The sequence below is a fragment of the Lepidochelys kempii genome, chromosome 28, assembly GCF_965140285.1.
Source record: "Lepidochelys kempii isolate rLepKem1 chromosome 28, rLepKem1.hap1, whole genome shotgun sequence".
Taxonomy (NCBI): Eukaryota; Metazoa; Chordata; order Testudines; family Cheloniidae; genus Lepidochelys; species Lepidochelys kempii.
The window spans coordinates 839,357-847,382 of NC_136407.1; positions in this window are offsets into that span (position 1 = coordinate 839,357).

Consider the following 8,026-nt stretch of genomic DNA (forward strand, 5'->3'; position numbering starts at 1 on the left):
GCCGATCTCAGTGGGGGGGCCCGTGCCGTCCCCGGCACACTGGGGTGTCACGGAGTCCCTGGGCGATGCTCTGGAACTGCTCCCCATGAAGCCAGTCAGGACTCTGGGGTAGTCGCCTTTCTGTGAGCAGCCTGTCTGCAGGACACACAGCTCACACAGCTTCCACCTTCCTGGGCCTGACCTCGGAGCATTCAGCATCCTCTGCCCCTCCGTGCGCTTCCCCCCAGCGAGTCCGCTCAGGTGGGGCTCCTGGGGAAGCCAGAGGGTCCTGCACCCCAACTTCGCAGTCAGACGTGACTCTCCGCCAGCCAGTAACACAGAAGGTTTATTAGACGACAGGAACATGGTCTAACACAGAGCTTGTAGGTGCAGAGACCGGGACCCCTCAGCTGGGTCCATTTTGGGGGGCAGTGAGCCAGACAACCACGTCTGCCCTTCACTCCATGTCCCAGCCAGCCCCCAACTGAAACTCCCCCCAGCCCCTCCTCCTCTGGGCTTTGTTCCTTTCCCGGGCCAGGAGGTCACCGGATTCCTTTGTTCTCCAACCCTTTAGCTCTCACCTCGCAGGGGGGAAGGGCCCAGGCCATCAGTGGCCAGGAAACAGGGTGTCGGCCCTTCTCTGTGTCCAGACCCCTGCACACACCTGCCCTCTAGGGCTCTGCAATGATCATACACCCTTACCCCACCCCCTAGATACTTAAGAACTGCATAGGGGAAACTGAGGCACCCCCACACTATTCGGAGGAAACATTAAGAACAGTCCCACTTTGTCACATCTCTCCCCCCTTCGAGATCGAACTGAGCGGGGTCACTTTACCCGGTGACCTGGGGAAGTTCGAAGCCACCAATGCTCCCATGGATGCCCCAGCATCTCCCCCATTCCTTGGTAGGAGTTACACCAGGCCCTTCCAGTTTCACGCCCTCCCTTAGGTCGGGGGTGGTCGATAGCACTAGCAGGCTGCATGTGGGAAGGTTTCTGCAGCCCATGCCCTTTGGCCACCCCAAAACCCCAGGGGGTCAAACTGGGATTGGGTCTTCTCCGAGTGCTCCAGTCTGGAGGGCTGCAATTCGGGCTCTCTTGGTTAAGGGCCCCCATCTTGACCTGGGCCACATACTGTTCACTTACAGAACTAGCATGGAGACATCCCTTTCTCCACAACCTTGTCTCCCAACAAGCTGGCCAAACACAGCCACTTGGTTATAGGACGGTGTACCTTTCTTAACAGCTTTCACTCCATCTGAGACCTTCTCAAAGCTATCCACACTGGATCTTTCAACAGGAAAGTCAGTGGATCCATTCACAACAGAAAATTTCTGGCTGTTAGGAACTGAAACTTTCTTGATTAAATCACTTTCACACCCTTCCGTTGCAGTAAACTGCTTGCAAAGACTCCATGAGGATTCCTTTCCCTAGGGCTTTTCTATGCAACAATTCACCCCTCCCAGAAATTCTGCCCTTACCCTCTTTACCTAGGGCTTGCTCTAGGGGAACACTTTCCTGAGCAACAACAGACTCTTTCTGGGTCTCCCTTACATCCAGAATCACCTCTGGCCCATCAGGCGGATTCCTACATAATCCCCTTTCAGGCAAACTGACAGACTTCCTAGATAAAAGGTTAGAAGCATTCTCCTTCCCTTTGCCACACACAAGTTCAGGAATCTTTTCCTTCTTGCTACAGGTTTCCACACCCTCAGTAGGTAACACAATCACACACCTTCATGCTCTCCTTGTGCCCTGGCTAGGATCTCACCCTGATTAGACAGAGTTGCTCCACCCTTTCCAACAACACACTAGCAACAGGCAAAATACAAGCACCAGAATTGTCTGGTCTCGGGGATTTTACATAGACCCTAACTGGATGCGACCTAGTTACAGGGCCATTCTCCCGAGCAGACAGAAACTTAGGACCCTTCCCTTCCTGGGCTTTAGCTGAATCCAGAACCAGCTCTGAGACAACTGCACGACCCTCAACCATCATAGGCTGAAAGGCCCCTTCTGTCTGCTCCACAGACCAAGAAGAGCCGGACACACTTTCTCCTTTACCAGACACACAGGTTGGGATCTCTTTCCCTTTGTCCCAGCACACAAGGCTGGTCACAGACAACTGCTTGGAGATCAGGGTAGCTCCCTCCATAGGCAAGTCAATACCCCTGACAGACAGAGACCCATTTCCTTCACTGTCCCAATTCTCCACCCAGCTAACAGGTAAGGTCCAGGGACTCTCATCTTCCGCTCTCCTGGCCTTCCCACCCTGCTGACTGGATACAGCCATCAGATCGCAAGGCTGCCTAGGCTCATCCAAACTTTCCTAACCAAGCACCTTGCCACTCCCCACAGATCCCCTGCCCTGCCTGTGTCTCCCCCCCCCCTCAGCTGGGGTCTCAGCTCCCACTGTGCTCAGCGCTGCCCTGGCTGTCCCAGTGGGGCAGGCCACTGCTTTCCTCAATGCATCAGAGCCAGGGAGAGTCCCCACTCTTGTGTGCAAGGGGGCAGGGAGCATCTCTCTGTCCCACCCAGCCCCAGGGGTCTGGTTACAGGCAGGCAGGTATCCTGAGCCTAGCGGCTCCTCCCTGCTGCCAGCCAGGTCATCTGCATTTTCACTGACCATTTCCCTCTCCGCTGATTGGTTCCCTGGATTCAAATTCAAACCCTTGGCAGTTACAGGAACAGGGCCTGGATCCTGTCCCAAAGAGACACAGTCACCCCACAACAGGGTCTCGCAGCTGGTGTCCTGGGGCACCCCAACGACCAGTCAGCCCCACTCCTCCTGGGTCTGCACAGGGATCTGGGCCATAGGCAGGGCGAGGGGCTTCGTCCCTGGGACCCTCACCCAGCTCACACAGACCCTCAGCATCTGAGGCTGCACCACCAGGGGCCTGACACCAGTTCTCTCTGTCCCAGGATCTCGCCACCCCAGGAATGTCTCCCCATTGACCATCACCTTCCGCTCCCACTGGGGGTCCGAGGGGCCTGGCCCCAGGAAACTCCATACAGACATATAGGCTGGGGTCAGGAGTGGGAGCGTGTCCACCTCCCCACCCATCTGGCTGACGGAGTCTGTGGCCTTGGGACCCAGCAAGGGAGCTAGACACCGGGGCTTTTCCGCAGGGTCGTCCTGGTTCAAATCTCCAGCCTGCTCAAAGGCAGTGAGGTGGCATCCACATCTCCCCACTCCTTAACTAGGGGCAGCAATTTAGTCTCGAGGTTCCCTGCGGAACTGGCCCCCCGAGGTCTATCCCCACTCACCCCTGGGAGGTCCCCTAGGCCTCTCCGCCCCACCACCGCCAGTTCATGCTGCTGCTGCTTCTGCAGCTCTTTCTCGGGCTCTCGCTGTCTCTCACAGTCCTCTTGCTCTCTCGGACTCAGCTCCAATCCCATCTGTCTCCGATCCCCCGATGGGGAACCCGATCGTGAAGACCCTCGTCTGGTCGGGGACAGGAGTCTTGGGGATGCCTGGCTCCCACTCCAGCTGCTCCCAGATCCTGCTATAGCCCCAGTTGGGGTCAGGAATCTGCTCCTTAGAGCGATCATCCTCCTCCAGCTGCACGATTAACTGTGCTTTGGTGAACTTTCCAACGCTCAACCCTCTCTTTCTGCACAGGGTTACAATGTCCTTCTTAAGGAGACGGTGACAGGCCATCACTCCGCTCCTCCCAAGTTGTTCTGGACTCACAGGCCTCTGTGTTCTCAGCTCCCCACGGTTTCCAGGGAGAACCCCTCGTGTGCCAGCCCTTCTCGAGGTCACCCCCTCTTTGCCAGGGTCGAGCTGCAGACTCCTCCGCCCCTTGGACTGCTCACTGCAATCCCCAGGGGAACCCTGTTACTGCAAAAGTCCTTCTCTCTCCCCGGGCCAAGCTGCAGGCTCCTCCACCCCTGAGACTGCTCACCGCAGTCCCCAGGGGGACCCCATTACTGCACAGTCCTTCTCGCTGGTCACACACTCCCAGGGGTTAACCGCCCCCCGAAACCGCTCCTCTCTGAGCCTTCAGCAGGCCTGGTCCTCGGCGATCCCCCTTCGTGTTACTGCTCCCCAGTCACTTACTGCAGGAAGCGCCATCCACGGGGTGCAGTACATCCCACCGCTGCCACCAGTTGTCACGGAGTCCCTGGGCGATGCTCTGGAACTGCTCCCCATGAAGCCAGGCAGGACTCTGGGGTAGTCGCCTTCCTGTGAGCAGCCTGTCTTCAGGACACACAGCTCACACAGCTTCCACCTTCCTGGGTCTGACCTCGGAGCATTCAGCATCCTCTGCCCCTCCATGCGCTTCCCCCAGCGAGTCCACTCAGGTGGGGCTCCTGGGGAAGCCAGAGGGTCCTGCCCCCCAACTTCGCAGTCAGACGTGACTCTCAGCCAGCCAGTAACACAGAAGGTTTATTAGACGACAGGAACATGGTCTAAAACAGAGCTTGCAGGTGCAGAGAACGGGACCCCTCAGCTGGGTCCATTTTGGGGGCAGTGAGCCAGACAACCACGTCTGCCCTTCACTCCATGTCCCAGCCAGCCCCAAACTGAAACTCCCTCCAGCCCCTCCTCCTCTGGGCTTTGTTCCTTTCCTGGGCCAGGAGGTCACCTGATTCCTTTGTTCTCCAACCCTTCAGCTCTCACCTTGCAGGGGGGAAGGGCCCAGGCCATCAGTGGCCAGGAAACAGGGTGTCGGCCATTCTCTGTGTCCAGACTCCTGCACACACCTGCCCTCTAGGGCTCTGCAATGATCATACACCCTTCTCCCACCCCCTAGATACTTAAGAACTGCCTAGGGGAAACTGAGGCACCCCCACACTATTCGGAGGAAACATTAAGAACAGTCCCACTTTGTCACATGGGGGCCCTGAGCTGAGTTGGGGGTCTGGGCCACGCCCAGCACAACGGGGGCCGATCTCAGTGGGAGGTCTGTGCTGTGCTGCAGGCCGGGGCGCAGCAGGGGGTGCTCTGCCCGGGCAGCCAATGCTGGCCCCAGGGCCCCCAGGCAGCACGGGGGTGGGGAGGGTGCCGTAGTAGTTGGCTCCCCAGGGGGCGCTCCCGCCCCGCAGCCAGCGCCTGGCACTGGGGGGCGCTGCACAGCTGCCCAGAGCAGACCCACGCTCAAGCCCTGGCTGCTGTGTGATCCTTCAAGACCCAGGACTCCCCAGGGAAGTGGGGCTCCCCAGGGGCCACTCACCCCCTCCGGGGAGCGGCTGCGAAGGGGAGACAGGCCAGTCCCAGGCTGCTCCGCCCTGGCCTTCGAGGTCACGCCGGGCCGTGTTTCCTAATTAGCCTGAAAATATTACATGTGTTGTCAATAAACCTGCTTATTCCCCCCCCACCCCCAACCCGCCCCCCCGGTGTGGGGTGGCCCCCTACCCCACCCGCTCGCCCACCCCAGCGCCTAGCTAACTGAGCCAGAGGGGACAGGCCCCGTGCCCCATCCCCGCCCCCCTGAGCCAGCCGGCGCCCCCCAGAGGGGACAGGCCCCGTGCCCCATTCCCCGCCCCCCTGAGCCAGCCGGCGCCCCCCAGAGGGGACAGGCCCCGTGCCCCATTCCCCGCCCCCCTGAGCCAGCCGGCGCCCCCCAGAGGGGACAGGCCCCGTGCCCCATTCCCCGCCCCCCTGAGCCAGCCGGCGCCCCCCAGAGGGCACAGGCCCCGTGCCCCATTCCCCGCCCCCCTGAGCCAGCCGGCGCCCCCCCAGAGGGGACAGGCCCCGTGCCCCATTCCCCGCCCCCCTGAGCCAGCCGGCGCCCCCCAGAGGGCACAGGCCCCGTGCCCCATTCCCCGCCCCCCTGAGCCAGCCGGCGCCCCCCAGAGGGGACAGGCCCCGTGCCCCATTCCCCGCCCCCCTGAGCCAGCCGGCGCCCCCCAGAGGGCACAGGCCCCGTGCCCCATTCCCCGCCCCCCTGAGCCAGCCGGCGCCCCCCAGAGGGCACAGGCCCCGTGCCCCATTCCCCTCCCCCCTGAGCCAGCCGGCGCCCCCCAGAGGGGACAGGCCCCGTGCCCCATTCCCCGCCCCCCGGAGCCAGCCGGCGCCCCCCAGAGGGGACAGGCCCCGTGCCCCATTCCCCGCCCCCCTGAGCCAGCCGGCGCCCCCCAGAGGGCACAGGCCCCGTGCCCCATTCCCCGCCCCCCTGAGCCAGCCGGCGCCCCCCAGAGGGGACAGGCCCCGTGCCCCATTCCCCGCCCCCCTGAGCCAGCCGGCGCCCCCCAGAGGGGACAGGCCCCATTCCCCGCCCCCCTGAGCCAGCCGGCGCCCCCCAGAGGGGACAGGCCCCGTGCCCCATTCCCCTCCCCCCTGAGCCAGCCGGCGCCCCCCAGAGGGCACAGGCCCCGTGCCCCATTCCCCGCCCCCCGGAGCCAGCCGGCGCCCCCCAGAGGGGACAGGCCCCGTGCCCCATTCCCCGCCCCCCTGAGCCAGCCGGCGCCCCCCAGAGGGGACAGGCCCTGTGCCCCATTCCCCGCCCCCCTGAGCCAGCCGGCGCCCCCCAGAGAGCACAGGCCCCGTGCCCCATTCCCCGCCCCCCGGAGCCAGCCGGCGCCCCCCAGAGGGGACAGGCCCCGTGCCCCATTCCCCGCCCCCCTGAGCCAGCCGGCGCCCCCCAGAGGGGACAGGCCCCGTGCCCCATTCCCCGCCCCCCTGAGCCAGCCGGCGCCCCCCAGAGGGGACAGGCCCCATTCCCCGCCCCCCTGAGCCAGCCGGCGCCCCCCAGAGGGGACAGGCCCCGTGCCCCATTCCCCGCCCCCCTGAGCCAGCCGGCGCCCCCCAGAGGGCACAGGCCCCGTGCCCCATTCCCCGCCCCCCTGAGCCAGCCGGCGCCCCCCAGAGGGGACAGGCCCCGTGCCCCATTCCCCGCCCCCCTGAGCCAGCCGGCGCCCCCCAGAGGGCACAGGCCCCGTGCCCCATTCCCCGCCCCCCGGAGCCAGCCGGCGCCCCCCAGAGGGGACAGGCCCCGTGCCCCATTCCCCGCCCCCCTGAGCCAGCCGGCGCCCCCCAGAGGGGACAGGCCCCGTGCCCCATTCCCCGCCCCCCGGAGCCAGCCGGCGCCCCCCAGAGGGCACAGGCCCCATGTCCCCCGGGGGGAGCGGTGGCTCTTTGAGGCCTGGGGGCGGCTCTGTGGGGCAGGCTGCGGGGATTCGAAGGGAGGCAGCAGCCGTGGGGCTCGTACGAGAGGTGCAGAGGCCACCCCCCCAGCTGGGCGGCACCCTGACCCCTGGCTGCCTGGGGCTGTGGGGCGGGGTGAGCTGGGCCAGGCCCAGACGCATCCTTGCCAGAGCCACCAGTGGGCTGGGGGGAGATTGTGACGGCCTCAGCCTTGGGGGGGGGGGGACACCCCCTTCCTGCCAGCCAGCCCCCCCTGCCCCAGAACAGGCCCCTCCCCACCAGGGAATCAAGCCCCACCCCCTGAAGAAACGGGCCCCTCCCACTCAGATACAGGCCCCTCCCCCACCAAGTACAGGCCCCTCCCCGCTCTGGCCTGAGGCCCCGCCCCCAGCAGGGAATCAAGCCCCACCCCCTGAAGAAACAGGCCCCTCCCACTCAGATACAGGTTCCTCCCCCTCAGAAACACGCCCCTCCCCCTCAGAAACACGCCCCCCCCCACCAAGTACAGGCCCCTCCCCGCTCTGGCCTGAGGCCCCGCCCCCAGCAGGTGAAAAAGGCGGGAACACCCTCCCCCGCCTCGCGCCCTGTTCGCCCTCTGAGCGCTCACAGCCCCGCCCCGCACGTGCTCCACCTCCCCCCCGCGTCTCCCACCCAGCGCATGCGTAAATGTCACGTGGGGGAGAGACGCTGACCAGGGGACAGAGCCCGCCTTGACTCGCGGTTACGCACACGCGCCTTGCGCCGCTTTCCCCACGCGCCCCGTCTCCCACGCATGCGCGCGGGGTGAGGGGGGGGGGCGAGGGCGCCATGGCGCTCGATCTTGCTCTTGCGCCTCACTGTCCGCCCCGCGCATGCGCCGACCCGTGACCCTCCCCCCGCAGACGGCGCCTGCGCGGTCGGCAACCGTCTTCCGCCTCACGCGCCGCCCGCCCGGGCCTCGGCGCAGGCGCGCC